General features: G+C 40.6%; 1 protein-coding gene across 1 annotated transcript in view; it reads left to right on the top strand.

Moving 5' to 3' along the window:
• The window catches only part of SLC49A4 (solute carrier family 49 member 4), a 67,996-nt gene that overhangs the window by 5,587 nt on the left and 49,226 nt on the right, over positions 1-13,183 (top strand). The gene's annotated exons all lie outside the window — the stretch shown is intronic.

The following is a 13,183-nucleotide window of genomic DNA, read 5'->3' as shown; positions in this document are numbered from 1 at the left end:
CTGCAGCAAGTCTAGTTGGTGATAGGTATCACTGTGGGTATAGGTGGACAGTGGCACTCACAGGAACATGCAGAGTTTTTAATGGAAGTATTCATAGTTCTTTTGTGCCCCAAGCAATCATAAACATGTGGGGTTTTGGTTAACAGAAAGACAAAAATAGGCAAATCATGAACCTTTAAAGTCTTGTGAGTTTTCACCTTGTGGCAAAGAAACAGATTTTCAGCTCCTCTTTGTCATGATCTCAGAAATAGGCTTTTCTTATCTCAGATGCATGACAGCAAAATATGTGGCCAATATTTCAAAATGACCAATTCACAGGTCAACTTCAAGTGTGAGCCTGAGCTGAAGATGCTTAGGATAAGTCTCAGTGTAAGGCTGTAAGACTTTAATTTAATTCGGTGAGATCAAGCTATAAAGGGATTTACACACTTCAACAATAGAAAAAAATTATACAGACATTATGGTTTTGGTGGATTAGTACAGCCTACAGGAAAGAAACACTGATGGGAAAACTACAGGTACGACAATGCGGGTAGAATGGCAAGGAGCCAGTGAGAAGGGAAAGTGTGGTGTTTCTGGCGCTCGACTGAAGTACACTGGGATTACAGGGAGTAGTTTTATTATAAACAACTGATTCTACTCAGTAGCATTTATGTTAATGGAAAAGGTCTTGTTAACTCAACAAGAGCAGCAGAAGGCTCTCTCAGATGTAATGAAAGCTAAGTGTGAATTTAGTGCTTCAGTTTAAAAAAAAAAGGGGGGGGGCAGGGCAGGGAAGAGAACGCCTTGACTCATGAAGTGAAATCTGTATGTATTTGGTGAAAAGGCAAGTGATTGATGCACTTCAACCAAATGTAAAAAAAAGTTTGAAGGAAAATACCTGTTTTACTCCAGTCTATTCTGTTCCGTCCTGTGGACATCCTCTACTGCAAGCTGTGAGTGATGCGTATTTCATTGTCTTATAAGGGATACTGATCCATACCTATCAGATTCCATGAACAGGATTAATTTTCCTCAGCTAACACTAACAAATCTTGGACGAAATGACATGAAGTGTTGTTTTTCATTTGAAAAGATGAAAGAAGCAATTAGAGAGCTGAATATAGGTAAATCCCACTAGAGCAGATATTTGATCAGCTTGATTTTATAAAACTTTATTTTGATTTGTTGCTGGTGTGTGTGTTTGTATAGACATACTTTTCCTCTATGCCATCAGAAGAAAAGAAAAAAGAAGTCTGAATGTAACTTATCTTTTGTTGCTTAATTTTATATACTGCGGCTGCATGAAAGTCCACAGGGCATTTACGCAAGTTCCTGCAGAAGTGAGTTATGTATCTCTAATATTCTTATTAGACAATAGATTGGCCCATGCTTACTGGAGTCAGGCATGCTGCGAGAGACCACTTGAGATACACAGAGCGATTAGCAGCATAGAGTGGTTTAACTAGCATCTGACGAGTTGTATTAAGTTGATGCCACTATGATTCATCATGGCAATACTAGCTTGATTGTTAGCAGCACTTCCCATACCTCCTGATGGGCCAGGTTGAGTTGAAAGCATCAATCATGACTGTAAGCAGATATCCTCTTCTGGAGCTAGTTCTTTATGTTAGATGATATCACTCCCTGTCTCTTGCTTTGTACCATATCTCCACAGACTTGGAACTTTATACTGCTACCCTTGATGCAATTGCTGTACTTTTTGCACACTTCTTTGAGCTGCAGCGGTGATGCTAGGACAGCTCTTTGAAACACCACATACTAAAGAACATCAGGAAATTGCATGCTGGAGTTAAAACACCTTTTTCATGATGGAAAGTAAAATCCTAATGTGTTTGCGTAGCTCATGTGGGAATAGTAATAGCCATGTTATCTGAGGATAACGTTATCTTGAGGCTTTGGAGCACTAAGCATACAGGCACAGTGAGCGTGGGTATGTAACTTGCTATATACCTTGATGTTGACAAACTGATGAATAGGGGAAATCATTTACCAGTGTAAAATATGATCCCTTACTTTTATTATGCGGCTGCTAACACAAGCAGAGTTAAAGCACTTAAGCATCCCAGAACTGGGTCAGGACACAGCTCCAGCTAGGAAGATACTTTGTCAGCAGTAGCTTTTAGAAGTTGACTACAGAGAGTATAATACTAGGGCAGCTATGCACTGATATCTCCCCTGTTGTATGCTCATGTATTTTTACTAACCCTCGTAACTTCTTGATCCAAATTCTTCCTAATCTGACTAAGCAGTCAGCTCTTCTCTATCTGCTGCCTCACCTGTGTGTCTCCTTGCTGTTGTGGTGTGCTGATCTTGTCCTTCCATTTCCCTCTGTCCTACTCCTCCTGCTTGTTGAGAAGTTGGATGCTAGAAGCTCAGGACTCAAAGCAGTGAGAGCAGATGTGGGAAAAGCCCTTGGATAGGTGGGAAGAGACTGAGGGGAGAGTATGGAACAAGGTAGTGTGTGAAGCATGGGAGTCATGGATGCAGAAACAGGATTTGGAGCTGAAGGGCAGGGAGTGGTGGGGATGGGAGAGGTGGAAGAAGGAGATAAGTAGGAGGCACAGGGAAAAGGATGCTAAGTGAGCAAAAGGCAGTAGTAAATGTGACTTAGGTAGCCAGTAGCAAATACTGAGGATGATGGGTGCCTGCATCCCTCCTGGGTTGCATGTGCAGCATGCTGGCTGCAGATCAGCAAACAGCTTTTGTGAACTGGCTTGAGGAGTGCTTTTCAAACCAGGAGCTGGGAGGTCTGTTTGAATGTGGTTGACCTTTTTGCCTGTTCTTATAACCAACAAGGTCCCAGTCTTTTCTCTGCACAATGCAACCTCTAACTCTGCCTGGCAGTGCCCCATGTCAGCTGGGGACTGTGTTGGCCCTTCCTTCCCCCTCCCTTCCCCGAGGTGCCCTGAGCCACAGCCAGCCCGCCCCCCGCGGGGCTCCCCTAGTGCTGCTGATGCAGAGGAGGGTGCCTGTTCTTCTTGTATGGGTTTGGCGGCAATGGATGTCTGGCTTCGTGATCTAGACACCAGCAGCGGGATGCTGGGTTGGATGTGGCTTCTCTGGCTGGTGTCTCTCCCCTTCTGGAAAGCCTTGTGGAACAGGACAGAAACAGCTAAAATACAATTACATTGTACACTGCTTTGCTGCATTTTAAAAACATGTAAATTTTGCCAATCTCCTTTCTTATAGTAGTTTTTAAGAGTGTGGCAACTGTGCTACATAAAAGTAGCTGGTGCTGTCTTCTGTAACAGAAACGACAACAATGACTCTGCTGTTATGGAAGTCCCTTGGGCTTTCTCATAGACTTGTATTATGGAAGTAGTAAAGTACTTAAGAAAGTTGTATTGCATTTGTTTCGCTAGCTGTATGTTTGTACTGTATTTATAATTCCTAGCCATTAGTTTATAATTCTGTTAAAGAGAAAAAAGACATCAGGGTTTGGCCTTCAAAAGCTGAAAGGAAAACTGGTCTGTTTCCTTTAAAACATTAATATGATACTGTTTGGGTTTTTTTTTTTTTCCCTATCAGAATAAACAAAGTATGAACAAAGAAAGAGTGTTTTCATTTGGTAATGCTGAACTAACCCAACTTTACTGCTTTCTAAATTCTAGTAACACATTACCATTGAAAAACAAAACAAACTTTATTCATTGTTCTTGGCTGATGTTTGTAGGAGTTAGTTTCATGTTATGTTTTAGGAGTGAAAAACAAGTCTGGAGTACCTGCAAAAATGAGGTACATTACTTGTTAATAAAATTTGTTTACTTTCTGCATTGTGAATTTCTACTTATGCTTTTGTAGTTTTGTGGGTTTTTTTTCTGGTAAGAAGTGCTCTGCTTGTGAGAGAGGAGCCATGTAAAATGGGTATTTACTTGCCTCAACAGAGCTGAAGAAGTTGGTAGTACATAACACAGGTCCTGAAATAACGTTCCCTGTTGTGAAAATCTATAGTCTGACATTGATATGAACCAAATATTTTTGTTTGGCAAACATTTGTTTAAAAACACCTAAACCCCCCAAAACCAAGGTCAGTGCTGAGATGAGCAGAAGTAAATTTAAGAAACATGATGTTTTGGTAATTCTCTGTTAGAATATTTTGGAGTTTTTCTTGGAGAATATTGTTTGAATTGTCCCACTGGCGACCCAGTATAGCTTCCAACTTCCTCAAAAGCTACAAATTAAGCTTTCTCATGCAGACTTGTAGTAGAGAGGATCTTTAGATTTTTCCTCTTTTTTAAAAAGCTGCAGATCCATATGACTCATCCTGAGAGAGTAATGTGTTTTGAAAGTGAGAGGTCTTCTGATTTTTGCAGCTTGCTGATGTTTTTCTGGAATACAGAATGTCAAGTACAATTACAAACTTTTTTTTTTTTTTTAAATGAGTGCCGCCCCCTTTGAATATTTGAGAAAGGTGGAGTTGTTAATTTTGAGTTAATCATGTGAACCTAAAAAAATTGATCAGGAGTCTTAAAAAAATGTAACTATGATGAACTAACTTAAATGAGTTTAGAACTCATTACAGTGCTGCAAAGGGTGTGAACTGTGTGCCCTAAACTGTGCCAGGTGCTTTTTAATGTTAAACTAACACTGCAACTTTTCACACAAAGGAAAATTAAAAGCTCACTCCACAGCCTTTCCTAAAAGTCACAAAACCCACATGGATGTTGCATCGATGAGACTCTTATGGCTCTTTTTTTTTTTTTTCCCTCAGCTCACAGCAGGGGTAGTAAAAAGGAAAAACTTGGCAGCTGGTGTCCTACTTAGTGGATGCACTAGGAAGTATTTAGTGTAGCTGCCAATCCTTGCTGCATGGCTGCTTCTTGACGCTCTGTCGCAGCAAAGCAAAATGCCTCTGTGTTTCTTAAAATGAGGAATTTCACACACCATTGGGTAGCGTGGGCAAGTACTACCAAGATAATGACAGAACGTCTTCCCTGATAGATGTGTACAAGACGGATTGTTTTTCCTCTCTGTCACCACAGGTAAGGATCTGTAGTTAGCTGTGTGGGAATTAAGCCTGCTGTGCAATCGGAAGCCCTTAAAATGAGTGGGAAAAGAAAAAGCTTCCTTCCCGTTGTTTGGTACTGAAAGGCCTTGAGTTGTCAGTGTTCGTCCACAAATACAACAGCAAGAGCTACAGCAAAGGTTTGTTGTCTTCTGCTTTCTCTTGGCTTGTTAATGAGCATCTGTAGTTTAGCTTCAAAATTAATGAAGAGGTTTAGTCCCTGACTGCATTACTAGCTATTTTTGTCAGTTGCTCTGCATCTCTGTATGTATACACTAGCACACACATACACACACACATGCTCCATTACGTAGTCTTTCAGTTTATCAAATGGCAACGATGAATTAAATGTTTCACCTGGATCTTCATGTTTCAGTAAACGCTGGAGCTGAGAGTAGAAAGCAGGTGCCTGAGGTGAAGGAAGGAAGAACAACTCTTACAAGTGTTTGTATATTGATTTCACAGATTTAGTAAGCACTGGAACACGTCTTTGTTTTATCCCAGTGCTGCACTGACCCCAGGTGAAGAGGCCTGATCTACTAACCTTTCTAATACTAATGGTAAGAGTGGCTCCTATTTCCATGTGTTTATAGCCCGAATAAACAAGGCAGAGGAGAGGGTGAAGAGAGAAATTAAGTTGAAGATAAGCGGATGGCCCAGTTTCATAAGACATGTCAAGAGATGCAGGTCCCGCTGCCCCAGACCAGTGTTCTCTTCTCTCAGAGGCGTTCTACAAGCGTTACGAGAGGGTCATTGCGCTTGAATTAGTTGGTGATAAAATGGATGCTCTCTGCAGTAAAATATATGATATCAATAAACAGCTAGGATAATTGGTATCCTTTGAAGCCAAGAAACATGGTATTAAAGAATAGGAGATATTTTAGTAAAGAGCCTAAAACTGATTCTAGTATCAGCATTTTGATCTTCAGGCAAATACCATGCAACTCAGCGCTTTGTTTATCTGTTCAGGTAAAATGTCAGTCTCTGGATTGATAAATTAAATTTACAACACACTTAGAAACTTGCAATGCAGATTTTTAATCTGCATCTTTTGCCATTTGTTTTTCCATTGTTGATGTTAAACTGTTAGGATGCTTCAAAATCCTTAACTGACATATGGAAGGAAACTTCAATACTTGTAAACTACTTTTCTATTTATCCAATAGATCAGATTAAGCCTGTTCAGTTTTTGAGATCGAGACTTTTTTTATAGTACCAAACTTTTAAACTGCTGCATGAACTCTGAATAATAAGTGTATTTACAGGTACAGTCTAGCACCAATTGTGGTTAAATCCATGGTAGTAGAGCCAAATCTGTAAAACACCATAGAAGAACTTGGGTCTTTAAGTTTCTAATAAGCGTAGAGGAGTAGCGAGGTAGAGGATTAAGCTATACTTCTTGACATATTTTTAGAGGTTGATTATGTGCTTGCTTAATATGCTGGGAGAGTGTTAAACCAGGATGGGTCCACTGATCACATTGGCTTGACCTCATTCATGCAAATGAGACAAAAGCACCATGGAGCCTCCTGAAATAGTTGTGATAGCTTGTTATTCCTTCTAACAGGTGTAGTCAAATCCTTCTATCTAGAGTAAAGAGAAAAATAAAGATTTTTAATATGCTTTAACGAATGTTAAGGGCGGAGGGGAAGGAGGGATACTATGAAACAAGAGTATTTACAATACAAACTAGAAGTGAGAGGTGCCCTTAGAGTGTGAATACTTAAATGTCTTGGTTTCCTTACAGTCAGGATGCACATAGAGAAGGATGCAGCAGCTCGGGAATTGCGGAGTGGTTGTGTGATTGTCATAATAATTCTCAATTGCATTATATTTAGCTTTGCTTCTCACAATTATGTCCTAACAGGTTCCTTATCTGTTTTAGTTGTTACACGTGTTCAGTCATTTCCCTCAATGAGTGTCTTCTCTCTGAAAGACTTGGCTGGCTAAATTTTGTGCTTTGAGTCTCTTAGTTATATTGGGATTTTTTACAAGACTCTTAACTAACCTCAAAATCTGGGAGTGATGCTGTTCTTACAAGGACTGACATGATGGCGTTTATGCAGAGAATATGATTTTCATCTGAGAGTTACACTGAAAAAAGGTGGGGACCAGTGCTAGCCCTTATTTTTTCATTCTTGCACACAGCCTTGCTGTGTGTGTTCCATCAAGTGCTAGCAGCAGAAATAACTTTATCTTTGGGTCAGGTCTGGTCCCTGGCATCAGTCTTTCTTCCTCATTGGCAAGGATTTCCCTGGGGGTTCCCCCGCATCACTGGTGATGACACTTCTGGGGTATTGGCTCTTCCAAATTTCTGACCCTGACTAGAAAGTCTGTATCAAACCACAGGAACTAAAAGTTGATGTTGCTGTGTTTATATGTACAAAGTTTGTTTTCTCTAATTTAAATTTTTCGAATAAAATAATTTATATGAAATTTCGAACTCCTCCTTGTAGCATGGGTATTGACTGGGCAGCTGTTGCTGATGGATTCTGTTACAACAGCTGTAAGATACAGAGAAGTTGCCCCTCTGAATATCATTACCTCCTACATCTACATTTCAAGAGGTTTCTAGTATGTATTTTGTCTGGGGATCTCAATCTGCCTCCTGTTTATGTCAGATGGAAATAGGAGCACTGTTTAGTGGAATCTCCCTTGCCCTGCAGTCCTCCACTGAAAGGTGGAACTGGGCTGTGTTGTGGGATTCATACTGGAAAAGGTCTGCTTTTTTGTATATCCCAGATAAGACTGGGGGTTGAAATGTAGCTTTGGGTCTACTTTATTTCAGATGGGTCCTATACGATAGAGTTTGGTTCTTACTGTTTGATGCCAGAAGGATGCTGTGACCTGTCTTGCAGAATGCTTAAATTGAGTTTGCTTCATTTTCAATCAGAAAAAAAAAACTCCAGTCCCAAACCTTTTCAGCTGAAATTTAGATGCTGTTTTGGTAGTGCCACATAGAGCCAGAGGAACAGATGGAAACAATTGATTTCATTTTGTCTTAAAAACACAGCTTATGAAAGATGGGGCAATAGCAGAAACATCACCATCATATAGCCAAAGAGAAAGGGAGACCCAGGCTGTGCTTAATAGCACCCTACAATTTCTTGGCCATCAAACTAGGAGTAATTTTTGGTTTGCTACATATGACCTGGTACTTGTTCTCTCTTGCACGCAGTCTTTGTATTTGGTTCCCAGTTTTTCTTGCTTCCGAGTGTGGTTGATGCTATTCTTGAGAATGTATTTTCTATTGAGTTTCCAAACAAAATTTATGTTCCTCTGCAATCAGGTGCTTTTGAGGAATCTGAGGCAGGCCTGATATATTGATTTTTTTTTTTCAAGTTTGTTCAGTGTATTAGCAGAAAGATTGGGACCACATCTCAGCTATGAAGTCTGTTTACATTTGTGAAAAGTTTCTTTTCTTTTGAGAATTGTATGGCTTGGTGTGAGGATGCTTGTTCTGGAAGAGGATTGCTGCTTATCCTCCTTAATGACAGTAATCAATTCGGCTGAGTGCAGGCACAACAGAAGTTTTGTTCGCTGTTTATTAGAAAGGTAGCAATTTTGTTAAAAATTTTAATCATGACAGAGATAACTGATCTTTTGAGAGTAAATGGCACAGCTATCAGTATAATTTTGCTAGAAATACATTTGAAATACAAAGACTTATGGAGCAGTAGATGATGATGAAAGAGGAAGTTCTGTGCTGAGCTTTCAGGATTCCCTGACGAAGTGAGGTGTTTCATCAAGCTTTTGTTTTATCATGGCTAAATGTAAAGCCTTGCATTAAGGAGGAAGAGAAGCAGACCCATCCTACAAAACCGAGAATTGGTATCCGGTAAAGAAATCAGTTTAAAAAAAGATACTTGAACAATAAGGAGGGTGTTTAGACAAAAGACCAAACCAGTTCCAGGACCAAAGAAAAATTGTGAGACTTGGAGCTCAGTGCTTTGCTTACTGAAACCAAAAGTAAAGGTTCCTTTTTTTTGGTTAATTTCATAGAAGGAAAAATGCAAGAGCCTGTGCTTTGTTTTGTCAAGAAAGGCAAAACAGTGATTTGTTTGAAAAATGAATTTGCTTTAAATTGGAATGAAAAGCCCAGTTTAACAGTGAATTGTTGGAACGGCTGTTGAAATTGGAGAGACTTCCATTTCCTAGTCTGTGTGGATCAAGACAGGATTTTATATTTTTGGTTTTTAGCTAGGTGTGGTTTAGCTAAAATAGTAGTTGGGCCGTTAAAGCAAACGCTCTCAGTTCAGTGTCAGAAGGGACTGTTCTTACTTCCAGCCTGGTCTTTAAAAGCTGTGAAAATGTGCGGCAAGCTGATGTCACTTGTTTCTAATTAGAGCTTTGTTGTATTCTGTATTTGTGAGGACTGATTTTAGTATCTGCAGCAGAAGGAGGGAAACCCATGCCAGGCGGAGGGCTGAATCCAGTGGCCTTTCTGGCCAGACTTCCATTAATCTTAGCAGAAAGGTGAAAACTGTGCTGCATATCCAACTGGAATTTCTTCCTAAGATGGGTGCTGCATTAGGAGGAGGAGGAGAGGAAATAAACCCAAACGATATCTGCCGTTTGTGTGATGCTCTGGACTAGAAGCGTGTTGCTCTCTGTGGGTGTGTAGCCGCAGCTGGGGAGCCGGGGGTGCGCTGGCCTCAGCCGGGGGGATGCACAGGCTGTTTGCTGCCACTAGACAGTAGAAGTAGAAACTTCTACTTCTCGACACAACGACAATTTTGTCCTGAATGTGTGTTTTGTGTGAGTAGGGGTTTGTTTTTTACAGTCTGTCAGTCATGTGTTTTATGATGTTTTGTCATGACGGGTGACTGACAGGTGAGGGAAGGAATGGTCGTATTTCTCAAAAGCTTACAAAAGCATTAAACAGTTGTTAATAATGTCCTCTTTCTGAATGACAAATGATAATGTATAAATAGTTGGAACAAGGAGTTCATTGTAGCTGTTACAACATCTTTTATTAAGCTTCTTATTAAACTGGGCATAATAAATCACTTTCTGGGTTACAAGTCTGTAATGCGATGTGGGGATGGGGAAATGCATTTTCTTTTCATCTACTTTAAGCAGCATCTTGAAAGTAAGGCATGCTGGAAGGGTTGTGGGGGATGCATATTGCATGCTATGGCGTGACGTTGGTGCGAGGGAGCTGCCGAGCAGCTGGGTGCCACTGGCAGCCCCTGCCTCCCGCTTGAGGGTGAGCCCATGTCACGGCGTCGCTGGGTTTTGCTCATGTTCTGTGGTGGGCGCTGGGTGGTGGTGGGCCCTGGGTGCATCGTACTGTGTGTGCTGCTGCAGCAGCTGCTTTCCCAGCAGGGAGGAAAGGAAACCAGTGGGTCAGCTAGAAGCGTGCCAAGGGCTGGATCCGCTCAGCGTACCCTGCCGGCACAGGTAGCCATTAAGGGTTTACTCGTACCATATGGCCTTGGCAGGATTAAAAGTGTGTGTTTTGCAGGAGAGTTAAGAGGACTGTGGGTTGAGAGTTTGTGTTAAATCTCTAATAGTGGCAGGAGTTTGTGGGTAGTTCTTTTAAAAAAGAAGTAAAACCTGGCAAATGTAGTGTGGGCTGCAAAAGTTGTAAAGCAGACTGTGTTATTAGCCACAGGAGGGTTAAACAGTTGAACATCAACTATTTCACTCATAAATGATAACTAATATGTGTTTCTGTTACTGAGGCAATATTGCTGCTATCTCGGACTTCCCTGTTCCTGTCAATGGGCGATGTGTGGCCATTCTGAATGTGGCCACGCTTTGCTCAACAGTCAGTGTCATCTGTGGGGCCCAGAAGCTTCCTGCAAGAGCAGGGTGGGAATGAGCAGCTATTGAGAAAAGCTCCAAAGAACAGAGAACTTCCTCCATTGGCAGAAAAGCCCTTTAAAGGAGTTTCTTCACTTTCCAGCCATGTGTCGGAAACCTCTGGCAGAAGGGGACTGGAAACTGGATGATGGATTTTAAGAAGCTGTAGCTGTACCCCCTTACTCCCCCCAATCAATTACTGCTTGCATTTACAGGGTAAAATTAATGAAGTTAATTATATCTGCTCAAAATCTTGGTTATGTGAATTGCTTCTATGTAGTTTTTTAATAGAGAAATAATTTCTTTGAAGGGGTCACAGGCTTTTTTTTTTCTTCAGGCTTGGTTTGGTTATGTTGGTTTATTGTCCCCATGCTGCCCGCTGCTATGTGAAACACTCTGCGGTGCACCTTTTAGAGTAATGTAAGATACCCAATTCAGATTAAGGACCACTGCAATGTTCAAAGCAAAAATACTGAAATAATAATAAAAGTACTATCAAAAACCAATATCTAACAAAAGGTGAAGAGGACGGATTCAGAGAGTTAAAACGTAAAGAAAAATAAAAGAGGAAGGTGCTTAGAGGGTAGAAATACATCATGTAAACATTGTGTGTTTAGCAAAGAAAATTTCTAGTACACTGCCTGTCTGACAGTCCCTTACTTGTTCACCTTGGTGTCACATTTTCAACATGCAGCTTTAGCCGAAGCAGTTTTTAGGGGTGTGTTTACACATCAAGGTGTGGGGGTGGAGGGGGAAGGCCAAAGAATAATCTGTTTAATAAAACATTTAGAAGTGGTACATTACAGTGTATAGTATTCAAGATAAGGACTTCAAAGAATGTTTGGAGAGATCAAACATACGCGATTGCGAGGCTTTAACTGATCATTTTATTTTAAAATTACCTGACATGTAAGGTTGGCATTAAAGATAAGCCTAAATTTAGACCTGGGGGGAAACTTTGGCATCCAATTCAGTTTTTACTGAGTGGTGTGTTGTTTTTCTTAGGAATCTTTTCTGTGGATTTAAATTAAAACTTTTTCTTGGTTTGTGTTTTTTTTGGTTTTGGGATTTAAAAAAAAATTAAAAATCAAAATAGGAGGTTTTTATTTGGAAACTGTCATCCTGTGTCCTGTGGTGATTTAAACTTAGGTTTCTGTTGTGCCTGTTGTGCCCTGGGCTTACACCTGGCCTGTGCCTCCTGTGGCAGCCCGTGAGCAGGACCTTCCAGGCTGTCTCTGTCCTTGTGTCTCCTGAAGGGCAGAACGTGATGAGTTTTGTGAAATGTAATTTAAAAAGATCCTGGTTTACATGGAAAATAGGAAGGAGATATGTACATTACTAGAGCTTTCCTGCAATATTGTGGCAGCGTTTCCAAATGGAGAACTTCAGGGTTTTCAGTTAAAAGACTTGGTTTTATTTTTCTGTTGATAAAATTTTAATTCTTACTGCATACAAGTTCTCATTATGCACAAAAGCAATGCTAACAGAGATCATTTCCCAGGAGGAAAGGCAAAAGCATCGTATATGCGATCCTGATACAAATAATTACCTCCACAACATATGCAGTATGGTAATACGGGGTTAAGCATGGCACGAAGGCTTGCCTGGTGGCCCAGCAAACAGAAGAACATGAAGATTTTGAACAGCCCTATTATCTGGGCATTTAGTTAGGGCTCTCTGAACACACACGCTTGAAAAACCAGTTTAACAGCAACATGCTGGTTGAGCAGAGTCAAGCAAGTAGGTCTGGGCAGGCGTTGGGAATCCTTCAAGGAAACAAATGTTCTCGACTGATGATGCTTCTCCAGGGCGTCAGGGATGTGAGGTGTCCTTTGGAGCTGCAGGACAGCAGGTGGCGTTCCTTTTGTTAATGACCAAGACACACCAAAGGAAGTCATACTTCCATTTCAGAACTTCTTTTTGTTTGGGTTGTCTTGGGCTAGGTGGATTGAGAGAGGAGCTGTTTTTGGGTTGGTTTGTGCAGTGCCCAGCATGAGGAGTTGCATACCCGTGGGTGAAGTTCACTAAGAGCTGTTGCAATGAGAGCAAAGGGATGTCTTGTCTTCTAAAATAACATTTTAGTAAAACATGTGCTCTAAAACCCCCATAAAAGTCACATGGAGACAAAATATTTAATGTGACTACTGTTTCAATTGTACCGGTTACAGGAATCATTAACACAGAGGGAGTGCTTCTGTGAAAACTGGCAGTTTTAGAATGAATCAAAATTGTTTGTTTGTTAGGTGAGTTATCATAGGGACTTGGGTAGTTGCTAGTTTGACCTAAATGTTAGAGATACTGCATGTTTATCATCATTTAAATGTTTATTATGTTTGGCTAAGAATATAGAAGCCATTGGTTTTGTTT

Source organism: Falco rusticolus, chromosome 8 (genome assembly GCF_015220075.1).
Source record: "Falco rusticolus isolate bFalRus1 chromosome 8, bFalRus1.pri, whole genome shotgun sequence".
Taxonomy (NCBI): Eukaryota; Metazoa; Chordata; class Aves; order Falconiformes; family Falconidae; genus Falco; species Falco rusticolus.
Note: the sequence above shows the minus strand (reverse complement) of the source record. Positions and strands in the feature narration are given on the sequence as shown.